Source organism: Lissotriton vulgaris, chromosome 6, assembly GCF_964263255.1.
Source record: "Lissotriton vulgaris chromosome 6, aLisVul1.2, whole genome shotgun sequence".
Classification (NCBI taxonomy): Eukaryota; Metazoa; Chordata; class Amphibia; order Caudata; family Salamandridae; genus Lissotriton; species Lissotriton vulgaris.
This window is the reverse complement of record NC_141694.1, coordinates 976,518,953-976,537,634: the sequence shown is the minus strand read 5'-3', so window position 1 is coordinate 976,537,634 and position 18,682 is coordinate 976,518,953.

The window sequence follows — 18,682 nt, the reverse complement described above, 5'->3', positions numbered from 1 at the left end:
GTTATTGGCGTTGCTACTATGCTTACTTGTTTGCAACTTTTTAGTCATTTGAGAGCATTACTACGTAATGCTAGAGACAGTAGACTCAAGTCTAGTCCTTCTTTGTACTCCTGCCACTTTGAAGAGATAGTGGTGGATTGATACGTTGAGTATACTATTTATTACTTGTTCTAGGACATTTGTTAGTGGTCTGCAATCATGATGACTGACTGTGTCTGTCACGCGACGTCTCGTGCTGCTGAGTGATGGCAGTCGTAGTAGAACCTTTTTGTTGTTGATGTAGTTAGTGAATTACATAACTTTCCTATTAGACGGTCTGCGAATCCTGCAATACTGTACTACTATCCTCTTAGTTGACCAGATCAGATGCAATTGATGTTAATTTGTTTCCCCGACATAATTTTAGATTGAGTACAAAGAAATCAAATATTTCCCAAAAAACAATCATCCATGTTGTGTTTCTTTATTTCATGATCACCAGCAACTCCCAGGGGCAAGGCGACGGCGGCGACAGAGACTCCGGTGGCAGAAGTTGGACAGGAGCAGTCCCTTCCAGGCTCTACTGCTGGCCCCAGTAAGTTGTCTATTGTTATCTTAATACTTATACTTCCCTAACTTTTACAGCTCCTATTTATTATAAACTGGTTCCTAATAATTCTATGTTTTACAAAATAGTCTTGGATCTTCTTCTAATGTAAACTACTTTCTACATTCTTATCCTGCCTCTACCATCACTCTCTATGCTACTACTATTTGCAATTATGAGTCGGTCTGTGTAGGTAGCTAAGCTTGCCCATTCGGCAAACGGTGTGAAACAAAACTCTGATACAGCAATAGCTCTAGGCACTGAGTGTAGTCCTCTGGGTAGCCCTTGCTGTCTATTCCAGTCTTCTTAATGTAAGTGCTTTGACAATTTGCAACAACAAAATGTAATTGTTTACATCAAGTGAAAGGTAGCAGTGTCCTTTTTGATTTGAGAGGAGCACATCCCATACCGCTAGTGTTTCAGGGACTATTCTGCACACAAACAAGTATGGACAAGATGATAGGTGCAGTTCGTCTTTCGACATACCTCAGTCCGAACAGAAGTTGAACCCCCAATCCCCTGATCGACTATCTAGAATGTCAGACCAATGATTTTTACGACCCAGAAGAACAGAAGAAGACTACCTCCGAGTCCCGGCCTATCTGAGTCACTGAAACATGACTGCTAAGTGCAGTAGTTCAAACCTTTCCGCTCACTCACTCGTAAACAAAAACCACACAGTGTTTGTTAGTTTTAAAGTATTATTTTCAATTAAGAAATGAAAACACTATTTCTTTATTTTTAATAGCGTAGTATTCTGATGGATGAAGATGATGTTAAAGTTGCAACAACATTCCCATGAATGAAATTAGTATTACTCAAAATTAATAATAGTTAACAGACACATGAAATTATTAGAATAACTGTGCGGGAGCCCCCACCTTCTTTAAAGTACTTAAAGTACTGCTGGTGATGACTTACTAGTAGTTGGAGAATTGTCTGGCAGAAGGGCAATGGAATCTTCTTTCTGTAATGAGAAATATGGTGCGCGTTAAGCAAGCATTCATCAGTTGTCATAAGAACAAGTCTAGCATTTAATGGAATAAGCATATAAAAGGTTAACACCCTTCCCAAAACCGTTACTTTTTTCAATTCCAGTAATAAAAAAAATGTGTTATGTAACATTTTCTTCAGTTACGAGACAAAATAGGGGGTTGTGTATGGCATCTGAAAATATGACATGTTTTTCCTAGACGTCGCAACCTCTGACGCGGCACAGATGACAACCAGTGCCGGGGCCAGCAGTGTGGAGGGGTCCACTCAGGATGCGGCGGCGCCACCATGAGGAGCTGGGGGGGAAGACTCAGCGGCGGCGGACGGTGGTAAGTTATTATACTCCTTACTTATTGAATTTTTTTGGAGTAGCCTCGCAAAGGAGTGTATGATGTACTGTACAGTAGAACACAGTACACTAGTATAAGTACACTGTACTGTCAAGAACATTTAGTAATTTAGAACTACTTTTTGGGCTATCACGGAGAAGACAGTCAACCTTGACTTTTAATAGCATTAGCTGCGGTACTTCTCTGGTAACCAATGGGCCCCTCTATTTCACTTCAACTCAGCTGGCAAATTTTTATTGTGATTTGTGAAGCCAAGTCATATCAGATGAAGTTTAGGGATGTGAAGAACGAAAAGTTAAAGAAGGGTGAAACGAAGGACGAACGAGTCTTAATATTTATGACTGTAAAGAATGGTTTTGTTTAATGCAATTCAACATAAGAAGACAGCGCTTTCCAAAATATAATGAAAAGGGTGTTAGTTGGTTTTTGACAAAAATAAATTTTGGTACATTTGAGACATCAAGAAGAATCATAGACGTACTTTCGAAGCCTGGATGTTATCTTCTTTATCCTCCTCGTCGATAGCAGAGTTGTATGATGTAGTAGAGCAGACGCTGAGTGGAAGAAGTATGGCCAGTGGCAGTGCCACCCCTATAGAAAAGTAAGACACTCAGATCCTCACTTGCATGTACTGCTTAAAGTACTGCGAGTCTGCATCATCATGGCTTGTGTCTGTATTTCTTGGGTGAAAGCAGAGTGAGCTGCCATTATGGCGGCGAGCACAAGTTCACGTACCAGTGATTTCTTTTGCAACCCAAGAGAAAAAAAGTTTAAAAAAAGGCCTTTTTTTAGTACTCTCTGACTATGTATGTAGTAGTGAGTCCACCCATAGTGCTGCTAGTGGAATTCCTGAAACTCCCAGTAATGTCACAGGCTTACAAAGACGGCGGAAAGATACATTCCAAAATGTTATACTTTTACAACAGGTATCTGTGCACACGTCGCCTTTTACAGAGTAAATGCTGTAGGTAATCAAACAACACAACCAATAGACAAGCAATGTGGAAGTAGTCTTGATAGAAGTTTTTCTTCAATTCAGATTACGGGCACTGGCCCGGACAGCCATCTCCTTACGGGTGAGTTTTTGGGAGTAGCATCTATGAAAAAAGAAAGAAAAATACTGTAGCCAATAGTCTTTAACATAAAGTCAAAATAATTCAACAGAAAATTGACACTCAGTAACACCAGCATCAGTAACACCAGCAAGTAGCAAACACAGTATAACATTTTGAAGATAACGGACCGAGTTTTTTTTGATTGTCGATCCACAACTGGCGCCTCCCGTATGTGACGTTATTTATAATTTCTAAAAACTATTCTAAGGGTGCCCCAGATTGGAGGAAGAACCTAAATCTCCAATTAGGACCAAGATCCAAACATAATTGATACAGCACGTATCTGTGCACACGTCGCCTTTTACAGAGTAAATGCTTTTGGTAATCAAACACAACCAATAGACAAACAATGTGGAAGTAGTCTTGATAGAAGTTTTTCTTCAATTCAGATTTTATCCACCACGCCCAGCCAACACGTGTTTCGTCAGGGCTAGTAGCCCGCAACTTCATCAGGGCTCCCGCGGGCGGCGGTTCCAAGCTATTGCCACAATGGTTAGGAGCTCTCAGACGCTGGAAAGCAGTACGGCTTAACCTGCCGCTCACACGGATACTCCTATGGTGTGTCACATCTTTGGTATTAACCATCACACGCACGGCTGAGACGAATCAGCGAGAACCTCGACAGTACCCGGTAGCCGGGTAGGAATTAGAACCGGCTGAGAGCACCTAGCCATTGTGGCAATAGCTTTGGAACCGCTGCCCGCGGGAGCCCTGATGAAGTCGTGGGCTACTAGCCCTGACGAAACACGTGTTGGCTGGGAGTGGTAGATAACATCTGAATTGAAGAAAAACTTCTATCAAGACTACTTCCACATTGTTTGTCTATTGGTTGTGTTTGATTACCAACAGCATTCACTCTGTAAAAGGCGACGTGTGCACAGATACGTGCTGTATTAATTATGTTTGGATCTTGGTCCTAATTGGAGGTTTAGGTTCTTCCTCCTATCTGGAGCACCCTCAGAATAGTGGTTAGAAATTATAAATAACGTCACATACGGGAGGCGCCAGTTGTGGATCGACAATCAAAAAAAACCTGGTCCGTTATCTTCAAAATGTTATACTGTGTTTGCTACTTCCTGGTGTTACTGATGCTGGTGTTACTGAGTGTCAACTTTCTGTTAAATGATTTTGACTTTATGTTAAAGACTATTGGCTACAGTATTTTTCTTTCTTTTTTCATAGATGCTACTCCCAAAAACTCACCCGTAAGGAGATGGCTGTCCGGGCCAGTGCCCGTAAGCTGGAGGCTATTTGTGTCGAGTATCGACGGTTGTGGGCTGGGGAGCATGAGGAGGAAACTTCAACAATCTCCAGTATATCCTCCTCCACTGCCCCCGGGTCCACCAGCCAGAAGCCTCCAGCCAAATGGAGCCGTGGCCCGACAGCCTCCCGCCGCCGCCGCACAGGAGAAAAAACAACAGCTGCCCCCCCCCCCCCCAGAGCCTTGATGGTATGCCAGCGCCGCCTCCGAAAGCGAGTGGACTACCTGGAGCGGTTGGCCGAAAAACATCAGCGCCAGCTCCGGGACCTCCGCAAAGAGCTGCGGGACGTGCAGCACCAGCTGTCCAAATGCCACCGGAGGAAGTGACTGTCCCTTGTCCCTTTTTTAAAGACTGTTGGGGGGGTGGGAATTGGGTTTTTGGGAAAGGGTACTTTTTGATTTTCGGACATTGGTTTGGTTAGGGAGGGGGGTGAGTTGGGGTAATTGTATTTTTGTGACGACAACAACATCTATAATTTATATTTCTTAATAATTATATTTTTCATTCAAAATCACAGTATACGCGCTCATATTATTTTGTGTGGGGGTTGGCGGTGGTTACTGGACGTTTGGTTTTTCAAACTTACCAGCATGAATGAAACATCTTGTCCTGAAATGTACCAAAATGCAAGTAACCGAGTTAGTCAATTCAGTAGCCCTACTACTGTACTTTATTAGTAATACTGTTAGTCTCTGCTCTCCTCCAAACTTAGTCCTAGCCCATTATTCTACTACCTCCCCAATATGCTTATCTTACCTGTGATTTGCGAATCACGGTTGGTGAATTAGGTTGGTTGTTGACTTGAATCCTCGACGGATGCAATATCATTGTTGTGCTGGTAGCAGTAGTGGTACACACTGGCAGTATCACCATATGAAAAAAAGAGGAAATTAAACATTGAGTGGCCTGAGCATAGCATTAGAAACAGTACAACAGATAGTACAGTACAGAACAGTGCCCTAGCCTAAGCAGTGCCAATGTAAGGTAAGCATTAATCATTTCATTGTTGTTAACGTCGTGTAGGAGGAGGATGTTCTTATCAATCCACAATGGCGCCCATGAACTTCTGGTTGCTTTGACCTTATCCTCCCCAGCAAGTGTGTGGAATTTATTGGTGTTGTCAGTCACACCTCAATGAAATACCACACAGCCCGGGGGAAGAGGGTTAGGGTTTGAAAATTGGATGGGAATGGGGGGTTTTGGGAAAGTTTGGTAGAGAGGAAAAAAACACAGCATGGACAGTCAAACAACAAATGAAGAGAAACAAATCTTTGGATTAGAAGATATTGATAAATCTTGAGAGGGGCATAAAGGAAGTGCACTACTGCATGCCATAAGTAGTAAATGGATGGTTAGGTTACTTAAAAGTAGTACTACTACTTACTGCAACTTACTAGTAACTACGAAGAAACAAGTTGACAGTACAGGGATGCAGTCATTACGCAATTTCACTTGCCTCTCTGCCCTCAGAGAGAATAAACACTTAGAACATTAAATTAGTGTTAAACATAGTAAAGATCTATCTAATTGCTGGAGGGAGGGATGAATTTGAAGCAGAGATCAAACAAACGCACAGAGTCACACTCGTAGAAGTAAGTTCAAGTTCACAACAATATCATTTAAAAGATAAGGAGAATTTGGGATACTGTTACTGTTTTTTGTAGTTGTCCCATTGAATTTGTGAAGTCGATGCACCCAGCCATTCCTCTTATTCGCGGTACTCCTTCATTCCATCGGATGCTCCGTCGATCAATCTTGGTGACCAGACACACTGTCCACTGCCTGCCTGATGCGGATTTGCGGATCGCTAATTGTAAGCCTGAGTAGTACATCGATGGCACAGGGTAAAAGCCTCCCTGTAATTGATGATGGAAAAATACAACAGTAAGTGTTAAAGAAACCTTGGAGAAAGAAATATGTAAGGCACGCTGTGTAGTGCAAAAATTATACTGTCACTTTCAGAGATGACAATCCCCAAAATATAGAACACCCCACATTACCCTCCCAAAAACGTGCAGAATACTGCTGCTACCTCACAGAGGCCTAATTTCAAATCGTGTCAAAACGCACTCAGAAAGTATGCCCAAAACCCCCCTTTCCCACCATGGATTATGTTCAAACGACTTGCAATCAAAATTAGACATTACAACAAGTTTTACAAGACCCCACCCAGTCGTAAAAATCTATAACCCCTGCCCAAACACATGCAATAAAATACTGTAGTGCTAACCCTAACGAGCCCTAAGTTAAGAATAGTGGCAAACGATTTCTTTAACTAGGCCAAATCCCCCCTTTCCCACCATGGATTTTCTTTAACCACTTGCAACCAAGATTACACATTCCCACGAGTGCTGTAAGACCCCAGAACCCAGTTGCAAAAATCTAGAACACCCCCAAACACATGGAATACTGCTGCTAGTGCTAACCCTAACGAACCCTAAGTTACAAAAAATGCCAAAAGGCTTTTCAGCATGGATTTTGTCAAAACCACTTTTATCCGGTATTAGACCTTCCCAGCAATGCCCCAAGACCCGCCAACCCACCGGCAAAAAGCACAACACCCCCAAACAGCCAAAAAGCAAAAATGGAAAATCTCATACTTACAATATTTTTCGGCCTTCTTTCAATTCTGTCCAAACGCGCTGTGCAGCTAGGCCATAACTCCCGTTTTCCACCATGGATTTCCTGAAAAACAAATGCAATCAAAATTAGACTGTGCCAGCAGTACTCCCAGACCCCAAAACCCACCCACAAACACCCGGAACCCCCCCCAAAGAGCACCTCAAAGACAAGCAAGTCAGCAAAAACGCACAAAAAATGTTGCCTCCGATTTTGTCCAAACCACTTTTATCCGGTATTAGACCTTCCCAGCAATGGCCCCAGAGCCGTCGAACCCAGGCGAAAACTATTAGAAGACCCCCAAACAGCCAAAAAGCAAAAGTACAAAAATGGGGACTTAGTCATTTTCAGGCCAATTTCCAAAATCACTCCGCGCGCGCTCTGCAGCTAGGCCCTAACTCCCCTTTGCCACCATGGATTTTCTTCAAACCTCTTGCAATCAAAAGTATCTATACCCAGCAGTGCTCCCAGACCCCGAAACCCACCCACAAACACCAGGAAGCCCCCCAAACAGGCCCCCGAAAACGCTAAATTGAGCGAAATGTCAGAAAAAGCAAAAACTTTTTCCTCATGGACTTTGTCCAAACCACTTTTATCCGGTATTAGACCTTCCCAGCACTGGCCACAGAGCCATCAACCCAGGCGAAAACAATAGAAGACCCCCAAACAGCCAAAAAGCAAAAGTACAAAAATGGGGACCTAGTCATTTTCAGGCCAATTTCCAAAATCACTCCGCGCGCACTCTGCAGCTAGGCCCTAACTCCCCTTTGCCACCATGGATTTTCTTCAAACCTCTTGCAATCAAAAGTATCCATACCCAGCAGTGCTCCCAGACCCCGAAACCCACCCACAAACACCAGGAAGCCCTCCAAACAGGCCCCCGAAAACATGATAGTGAGCAAAAAGGCAAAAACGTTGTCAAGTCTGATTTTGTCCAAACCACTTTTATCCGGTATTAGACCTTCCCAGCAATGCCCCAAGACCCGCCGGCGCCAACCCACCCGCAAAAAAGCACAACACCCCCAAACAGGCAAAAAGCAAAAATGGAAAATCTCATACTTACAATATGTTTCGGCCTTCTGTCCAAACGCGCTGTGCAGCTAGGTCATGACTCCACTTTTCCACCATGGATGTCCTAGAAAACAAATGCAATCAACATTAGACTGTGCCAGCAGTGCTCCCAGACCCCGAAACCCACCCACAAACACCAGGAAGCCCCCCAAACAGGCCCCCGAAAACATGAGAGTGAGCAAAAAGGCAAAAACTTTTTCAAGTCTGATTTTCGCCAAACCACTTTTATCCGGTATTAGACCTTCCCAGCAATGCCCCAAGACCCGCCAACCCACCCGCAAAAAAGCACAACACCCCCAAACAGGCAAAATGCAAAAATGGAAAATCTCATACTTACAATATTTTTCGGCCTTCTGTCCAAACGCGCTGTGCAGCTAGGTCATGACTCCACTTTTCCACCATGGATGTCCTAGAAAACAAATGCAATCAACATTAGACTGTGCCAGCAGTGCTCCCAGACCCCGAAACCCACCCACAAACACCAGGAAGCCCCCCAGACAGCCCCCTGAAAACATGATAGTGAGTAAAAAGGCAAAACCTTTTTCAAGTCTGATTTTCGCCAAACCACTTTTATCCGATATTAGACCTTCTCAGCAATGGCCCCAGAGCCGTCAACTCACCCGCAAAGAAGTAGAACACCCCCACAAGTGTAGAGTCTTTCTTTATTGGGCGTAATCCAGCCCTCTGCTTTGAGGGAAATAGGAGTCTGGATAGAGGAGCATGTTCTTGTGAACTTGTGAACCTGAGGAATGCAGACTGCGGCACCTTCAAATCAATAAGCAAATAAGTGAAGACAGTTCTGCTGATGGGCTTGTTTTTGTGATTAGGTGATTAAAGTTTTTATTTATATTGACTTTGCAAAACAAAGAAAGACATACACACAGGAATAAAAGTGAATAAGGACGAAAAAGAAACTTATTGATTCATTGGGTCATTTTCAGGGCTCGGTGTCAGGGAAGAAGAGTTCGTCCTCATACTCTGCGAATTCAGACGGGAGTAGGTCACCTAACAGAGAAGAAATTCCCTCATCTAAGTTGGTGTCCTCCTCGTCTTCTTCCGGCGTGTATTCTTGTACTGGTGGTATGAGGTGCTGATTCATCTTGATCACTGTTAACCTCTCCACATTTTTGGGCGAGAGGCGGGTCCTTTTGCAAGTTACAATGCCACCAGCAGCACTGAAAACACGTTCAGAATACACGCTTGTGAATGGGCAAGACAAGTAGTTTATAGCCAGGTTGGAGATCTCTGGCCACAATTCTTTTTTCCCATGCCAATACGCCAATGGGTCATCATGAACATAGACCTCTGAGTCATTCAGATAGTCCTGCACCATCGACTGAAGGTTCTCCACGGTTCCTCCACTTTTCTTACTTTTTGCTGGGACCTTTTGAGAAGCAAACCCAAGCTGAGTTAGCCAATCCTCTTCTTCACACAATGTTACTGTTGTGTCTGGTGCAGATGATCCGGTTGCTGGTGTCTTTAACGGCTGAGAGGTCACTTCTGCCACAGCCACAGGTGCAGAAGTGGATTCTTTTGACTCCGGATGGCCTGCTGATGCTGATGTACTGCCTTTTCCTTCAATTTCCTGCCGTTCTCTTTCAAACCTCATGGCTGACACAGCTAGCCAACGTTTGTACATTAAAACTTCTGCGTCACCAAAAGCAAAGAATGCTCTGCCTGCCAGTGCCTTTTTGTAGCGTGGATCCAGAATAGTAGCACAAATGTAATGCTGTTCTGAGTGGATCTTTTGAAGACGTTCATCGCCAAGTAGGCGCTGTAATAATTTCTCCGCCAAATCAAAAGCTTCTTGCTTTTCTTCATCTTTTTGAAACATAGAAGACACCGCCTTCAGTTGGTGCTCTAGCATGCGCAACAATGGGATAGCTTTTCCCAAATTACAGTCCTCCCTGCTGACTGCACGCGTGAAGACCTCAAAAGGACGAAGCATGTCTGTCAGGCTTTTAACTAGCTCCCATTGCTCCGCATCTAGCCTCAGGTCCTTCATAGCTGTACCCAGTGTTAAGAAATACTGATCGACTACCGTAAACTGCTCATACAGACGCTCAAGCATGTAGAAGGTTGAGTTCCAACGTGTTGCCACCTCCTGGATGAGTGCTTTCACTGGGAGTCGACGTTCATGTAGCAGGCCCCTCAGATGCTTCCGGGCCTTAAAAGAATGGCTGAAATGTGTGCACATTCTTCGGCAGGTGGTCAGTAACTCGCATACTGGACTTTCTTCACTCAAGAATTTTTTAACAACCAGGTTCGTACAGTGCGCCAAACACGGCACTCTGAAATATTTACCCATATCCATGGCCTTAACTACATTGGCGCCATTAACTGTGGAAACATAACCAATCTTGCGTTTTTTTGGGGTCAGCCATTGAAAGACCTTTGTAATAAACTCCTTCAAAATGTTTTCTCCTGTATGACTTGTCTCCATGCCAAACATGGCTAGTGTTGCATGTTTCCGAGCAGCTTTAAAAACGTTGTCCGGGTCAACACCTGCCCTTAGCTTTGCTGTAACTCCTGAAAAAGAGACCCAGTGTGCAGTGATGCACATGTAATCAGTGCCTGCGCCACTGGTCCACATGTCTGTTGTCAGATGTGTAGTGTGAACAGCACTCTTCTGCAAAGCTGCCCCAATCACCTCCAGCACATCTGCATGTATTGCTGGAACCGCAACTCTGGCAAAATAGAACCGGCTAGGAACCTTCCATTTAGGGCTGAGCATTGCCACTAATTCAAGAAAACCAACCCCTTCCACAAAAGAAAAAAGGGAGAAGGTCCAGAGCTAGCATTTTAGCCAGCTTAGTGTTATACAGACGCGTCATTGGGTGGTTGCGTTCAAATGGAGCTTCTGAAAACAACATGCTTCTAATGGTGGGCTGGACCATGATTTTACGGGATGATGATGATGACTTCTTCGACCCAGTTACGCTCTGTGATGATGAACTTTTTCGCATTGGTGTCTCACTCTCTCCCACACTCTTAGTGTGGCTCACAGGGGGTGTGCTGCTGACAGGGGTACTGAGTGTAAGTGAAGAAATGTTTGACGCTTCTTCCTCCTCGTTGTGAAAATTGCAAAAACATGGCTTGGTAGTTCGGACTGGACTGTTCCCATGAGGCACAGGGTCAGAGCTGATTTGCATATAGCCAGTGTCTAACCCAGGGTGGTGTGGAGTGCAAAAAAACGATGGATTTAGGCCCAGATCCTTGTACTGGGGTGAATGTATGACATTGTTCTACATTCTGTCCATCAACTGTGTTTTTTGCAATTTTCACCCCCGAGTGTGCTGGGTATACTCAGACGTGAGTCCCAGGCTCTCCACACCACTGGAGTCAAGCTATCCAGGCTGATGAAGGCTGATAGCCAGAAACCGGTCCTTGGATGCTTGATTCCGGTCTGGGAAAGACATGGCTGGGTAGTTCGGACTGGACTGTTCCCATGAGGCACAGGGTCAGAGCTGATTTGCATATAGCCAGTGTCTAACCCAGGGTGGTGTGGAGTGCAAAAAAACTATGGATTTAGGCCCAGATCCTTGTACTGGGGTGAATGTATGACATTGTTCTACATTCTGTCCATCAACTGTGTTTTTTGCAATTTTCACCCCGAGTGTGCTGGGTATACTCAGACGTGAGTCCCAGGCTCTCCACACCACTGGAGTCAAGCTATCCAGGCTGATGAAGGCTGATAGCCAGAAACTGGTCCTTTAATGCTTGATTCCGGTCTGGGAAAGACATGGCTTGGTAGTTTGGACTGGACTGTTCCCATGAGGCACAGGGTCAGAGCTGATTTGCATATAGCCAGTGTCTCACCCAGGGTGGTGTGGAGTGCAAAAAAACGATGGATTTAGGCCCATATCCTTGTACTGGGGTGAATGTATGACATTGTTCTACATTCTGTCCATCAACTGTGTTTTTTGCAATTTTCACCCCGAGTGTGCTGGGTATACTCAGACGTGAGTCCCAGGCTCTCCTCACCACTGGAGTCAAGCTATCCAGGCTGATGAAGGCTGATTGCCAGAAACCGCTCCTTGGATGCTTGATTCCGGTCTGGGAAAGACATGGCTTGGTAGTTCGGACTGGACTGTTCCCATGAGGCACAGGGTCAGAGCTGATTTGCATATAGCCAGTGTCTAACCCAGGGTGGTGTGGAGTGCAAAAAACGATGGATTTAGGCCCAGATCCTTGTACTGGGGTGAATGTATGACATTGTTCTACATTCTGTCCATCAACTGTGTTTTTTGCAATTTTCACCCCGAGTGTGCTGGGTATACTCAGACGTGAGTCCCAGGCTCTCCACACCACTGGAGTCAAGCTATCCAGGCTGATGAAGGCTGATAGCCAGAAACCGGTCCTTGGATGCTTGATTCCGGTCTGGGAAAGACATGGCTGGGTAGTTCGGACTGGACTGTTCCCATGAGGCACAGGGTCAGAGCTGATTTGCATATAGCCAGTGTCTAACCCAGGGTGGTGTGGAGTGCAAAAAAACTATGGATTTAGGCCCAGATCCTTGTACTGGGGTGAATGTATGACATTGTTCTACATTCTGTCCATCAACTGTGTTTTTTGCAATTTTCACCCCGAGTGTGCTGGGTATACTCAGACGTGAGTCCCAGGCTCTCCACACCACTGGAGTCAAGCTATCCAGGCTGATGAAGGCTGATAGCCAGAAACTGGTCCTTTAATGCTTGATTCCGGTCTGGGAAAGACATGGCTTGGTAGTTTGGACTGGACTGTTCCCATGAGGCACAGGGTCAGAGCTGATTTGCATATAGCCAGTGTCTCACCCAGGGTGGTGTGGAGTGCAAAAAAACGATGGATTTAGGCCCATATCCTTGTACTGGGGTGAATGTATGACATTGTTCTACATTCTGTCCATCAACTGTGTTTTTTGCAATTTTCACCCCGAGTGTGCTGGGTATACTCAGACGTGAGTCCCAGGCTCTCCTCACCACTGGAGTCAAGCTATCCAGGCTGATGAAGGCTGATAGCCAGAAACCGGTCCTTGGATGCTTGATTCCGGTCTGGGAAAGACATGGCTTGGTAGTTCGGACTGGACTGTTCCCATGAGGCACAGGGTCAGAGCTGATTTGCATATAGCCAGTGTCTAACCCAGGGTGGTGTGGAGTGCAAAAAAACGATGGATTTAGGCCCAGATCCTTGTACTGGGGTGAATGTATGACATTGTTCTACATTCTGTCCATCAACTGTGTTTTTTGCAATTTTCACCCCGAGTGTGCTGGGTATACTCAGACGTGAGTCCCAGGCTCTCCACACCACTGGAGTCAAGCTATCCAGGCTGATGAAGGCTGATAGCCAGAAACCGGTCCTTGGATGCTTGATTCCGGTCTGGGAAAGACATGGCTTGGTAGTTCGGACTGGACTGTTCCCATGAGGCACAGGGTCAGAGCTGATTTGCATATAGCCAGTGTCTAACCCAGGGAGGTGTGGAGTGCAAAAAAACGATGGATTTAGGCCCAGATCCTTGTACTGGGGTGAATGTATGACATTGTTCTACATTCTGTCCATCAACTGTGTTTTTTGCAATTTTCACCCCGAGTGTGCTGGGTATACTCAGACGTGAGTCCCAGGCTCTCCACACCACTGGAGTCAAGCTATCCAGGCTGATGAAGGCTGATAGCCAGAAACCGGTCCTGGATGCTTGAATCCGGTCTGGGAAAGACATGGCTTGGTAGTTCGGACTGGACTGTTCCCATGAGGCACAGGGTCAGAGCTGATTTGCATATAGCCAGTGTCTAACCCAGGGTGGTGTGGAGTGCAAAAAAACGATGGATTTAGGCCCAGATCCTTGTACTGGGGTGAATGTATGACATTTTTCTACATTCTGTCCATCAACTGTGTTTTTTGCAATTTTCACCCCGAGTGTGCTGGGTATACTCAGACGTGAGTCCCAGGCTCTCCACACCACTGGAGTCAAGCTATCCAGGCGGATGAAGGCTGATAGCCAGAAACCGGTCCTTGGATGCTTGATTCCGGTCTGGGAAAGACATGGCTTGGTAGTTCGGACTGGACTGTTCCCATGAGGCACAGGGTCAGAGCTGATTTGCATATAGCCAGTGTCTAACCCAGGGAGGTGTGGAGTGCAAAAAAACGATGGATTTAGGCCCAGATCCTTGTACTGGGGTGAATGTATGACATTGTTCTACATTCTGTCCATCAACTGTGTTTTTTGCAATTTTCACCCCGAGTGTGCTGGGTATACTCAGACGTGAGTCCCAGGCTCTCCACACCACTGGAGTCAAGCTATCCAGGCTGATGAAGGCTGATAGCCAGAAACCGGTCCTTGGATGCTTGATTCCGGTCTGGGAAAGACATGGCTTGGTAGTTCGGACTGGACTGTTCCCATGAGGCACAGGGTCAGAGCTGATTTGCATATAGCCAGTGTCTAACCCAGGGTGGTGTGGAGTGCAAAAAAACGATGGATTTAGGCCCAGATCCTTGTACTGGGGTGAATGTATGACATTGTTCTACATTCTGTCCATCAACTGTGTTTTTTTGCAATTTTCACCCCGAGTGTGCTGGGTATACTCAGACGTGAGTCCCAGGCTCTCCACACCACTGGAGTCAAGCTATCCAGGCTGATGAAGGCTGATAGCCAGAAACCGGTCCTTGGATGCTTGATTCCGGTCTGGGAAAGACATGGCTTGGAAGTTCGGACTGGACTGTTCCCATGAGGCACAGGGTCAGAGCTGATTTGCATATAGCCAGTGTCTAACCCAGGGTGGTGTGGAGTGCAAAAAAACGATGGATTTAGGCCCAGATCCTTGTACTGGGGTGAATGTATGACATTGTTCTACATTCTGTCCATCAACTGTGTTTTTTGCAATTTTCACCTCGAGTGTGCTGGGTATACTCAGACGTGAGTCCCAGGCTCTCCACACCACTGGAGTCAAGCTATCCAGGCTGATGAAGGCTGATAGCCAGAAACCAGTCCTTGGATGCTTGATTCCGGTCTGGGAAAGACATGGCTTGGTAGTTCGGACTGGACTGTTCCCATGAGGCACAGGGTCAGAGCTGATTTGCATATAGCCAGTGTCTAACCCAGGGTGGTGTGAAGTGCAAAAAAACGATGGATTTAGGCCTAGCTCCTTGTACTGGGGTGAATGTATGACATTGTTCTACATTCTGTCCATCAACTGTGTTTTTTGCAATTTTCACCCCCGAGTGTGCTGGGTATACTCAGACGTGAGTCCCAGGCTCTCCACACCACTGGAGTCAAGCTATCCAGGCTGATGAAGGCTGATAGCCAGAAACCGGTCCTTGGATGCTTGATTCCGGTCTGGGAAAGACATGGCTTGGTAGTTCGGACTGGACTGTTCCCATGAGGCACAGGGTCAGAGCTGATTTGCATATAGCCAGTGTCTAACCCAGGGTGGTGTGGAGTGCAAAAAAACGATGGATTTAGGCCCAGATCCTTGTACTGGGGTGAATGTATGACATTGTTCTACATTCTGTCCATCAACTGTGTTTTTTGCAATTTTCACCCCGAGTGTGCTGGGTATACTCAGACGTGAGTCCCAGGCTCTCCACACCACTGGAGTCAAGCTATCCAGGCTGATGAAGGCTGATAGCCAGAAACCGGTCCTTGGATGCTTGATTCAGGTCTGGGAAAGACATGGCTTGGTAGTTCGGACTGGACTGTTCCCATGAGGCACAGGGTCAGAGCTGATTTGCATATAGCCAGTGTCTAACCCAGGGTGGTGTGGAGTGCAAAAAAAACAATGGATTTAGGCCCAGATCCTTGTACTGGGGTGAATGTATGACATTGTTCTACATTCTGTCCATCAACTGTGTTTTTTGCAATTTTCACCCCGAGTGTGCTGGGTATACTCAGATGTGAGTCCCAGGCTCTCCACACCACTGGAGTCAAGCTATCCAGGCTGATGAAGGCTGATAGCCAGAAACTGGTCCTAGGATGCTTGATTCCGGTCTGGGAAAGACATGGCTTGGTAGTTCGGACTGGGCTGTTCCCATGAGGCACAGGGTAAGAGCTGATTTGCATATAGCCAGTGTCTAACCCAGGGTGGTGTGGAGTGCAAAAAAACGATGGATTTAGGCCCAGATCCTTGTACTGGGGTGAATGTATGACATTGTTCTACATTCTGTCCATCAACTGTGTTTTTTGCAATTTTCACCCGAGTGTGCTGGGTATACTCAGAAGTGAGTCCCAGGCTCTCCACACCACTGGAGTCAAGCTATCCAGGCTGATGAAGGCTGATAACCAGAAACCGGTCCTTGGATGCTTGATTCCGGTCTGGGAAAGACATGGCTTGGTAGTTCGGACTGGACTGTTCCCATGAGGCACAGGGTCAGAGCTGATTTGCATATAGCCAGTGTCTAACCCAGGGTGGTGTGGAGTGCAAAAAAACGATGGATTTAGGCCCAGATCCTTGTACTGGGGTGAATGTATGACATTGTTCTACATTCTGTCCATCAACTGTGTTTTTTGCAATTTTCACCCCGAGTGTGCTGGGTATACTCAGACGTGAGTCCCAGGCTCTCCACGCCACTGGAGTCAAGCTATCCAGGCTGATGAAGGCTGATAGCCAGAAACCGGTCCTTGGATGCTTGATTCAGGTCTGGGAAAGACATGGCTTGGTAGTTCGGACTGAACTGTTCCCATGAAGCACAGGGTCAGAGCTGATTTGCATATAGCCAGTGTCTAACCCAGGGTGGTGTGGAGTGCAAAAAAACGATGGATTTAGGCCCAGATCCTTGTACTGGGGTGAATGTATGACATTGTTCTACATTCTGTCCATCAACTGTGTTATTTGCAATCTTCCTCCTCGTCATCATCAGATGAAACATCAAGGGATACAGTTTGTTGACTTCCAATTTGGGCTTCCTTGATCTCCTTTAGGTGTGCATGCCATTGGACAGTGTGCTGTCTCTCAAGATGACCTCTCTGGCCTCCGGTACCATAGTTGGTACCAAGCTTACCACGACTAACTGCAAGCTTACAAATGCTACAAATGGCTATGTTTTCCCTTGTTGTGCAAACACTAAAGAAGTCCCAAACTGCAGACTTCAAATGTCTGTGGGGGGCGGAGGAGGCGATACTGGTGGTCATGCTGCTAATACCAGATGAAGTGGAGGATGTGTGTTGCCGAACTTTACTACGTTGTTCACTTGCACCACCACTAATTGAGGTCGAGGTGGATGCAGGTCCCTTCTGGCGAGAAAAAATATGGAAGGGGTAGGTGGTGGTGTACTAGTTAACTCCAATGATGGTGGTCCCATTGCCTCCTCGTCGACAACATCACGCTCAGCAGCTTTTCGGGCTAGGGTCAAAATGTCTGTTTGCTGCATGCCCGCTGAGGCTGGAGTGGCGTCTATGATGACTGCGTCGTCGTCGTGAGAGTCTTCATCAGCAGGAGTAGTATACGCCACTTCTTCAGCGTCATCATCACACCCCATAACTATGAGTCTTTCGGGGACCTTCCTTTTACGCTCAGCTACCTTTGTCAGATCATGGTGTGCCTCACTCTCAGACGGCAGTGGTGGTTCCCAAGTTAGATCCATATCATCAGAAGGAAGGGGGCTTCAAGAAGATGTAGACACCATCCTTGATCTTTTCCTTGCTAGGGATGTGGAAGACAATAAATGATCAGGAGGAGTGGCTTTCTCAAATGATAGCTCGGCTTGAATGTCGATTTCCTGATGTGCCCCTACTTCGGGAGGAACAACTATTGTGGGCACTTGTGCCCCTCCATGCACCTCTGCTTGCGCATCTCCTTGCGCTGCCTCTCCTTCCACATGTACTTGGGCTTGTACTTGCACATGTGGTTGTTGTTGCGGCTGTGGTTGTTGAACACTCGTCAGATGAGTTACAACAACCTGTGTTGATTGAGGGACATTGCTGCTACTTTCTTGCGATGAGCCAACATCACTGGTCGATGGTGACTGAACAACTAGACTAAGTGCCTCTGCATTACTCTAGGGCTTGGACTTAAGTTGGCGGGGTAGTGGTCGCACTGAGCCCAATGGAGCGGGGGTGCTGCTCCCAGCTTGGTCCCCAGCAGATCCCGCTGCTGCTGCAGGCGTACTTTTTTTTTATTCCCCAAAAATGTGGCGGGCGGCACACCAGTCTCCTTGGTAACTTGCTTCTTCTGCTCCTTACTGGCAACTTTCTTGCTAGAGGAGCTACGGGGAACTTTTTTTGGGGCCATCTTCTTCAGATGTCAGAGCAGCAGGCTGCAGTTGCACGAGTTGCAGAGTTGTCTTGTCTGTGGCCACACGTGACGTCGTGTGACGTTATGCTGCACACACACCGCTGCAGGACTTCTTCCTGGCACTGGTGGTTCTCTTGTGCACCTAAAAGCAATGGAAGACAGAGGAACATCAGTTATACACCCCAAAAAGTCAAAAAACACATAAAAATCAGCACAATCCCATGCCATCCATGCCCTCAATGATGTTTAAATTCAAGACACCCCACAGAAAGTCTAGGCCCATGCACCACTGAGTACCCCTGGGCATAATGGATGAAAGCTAGGCAAAATGGGTGCAGGCCTGAGAACACTGCCTGCCTTCAAAATGGCCCCTTGCCCCCCAGCACATGGCCAGGGCCTGCCTGTACTAGCACTCAAAATGGCCCCCACCCACATGGCCGGTCCCAACAACAACCCCCAAAAAGTCGAAAAACACATAAAAATCAGC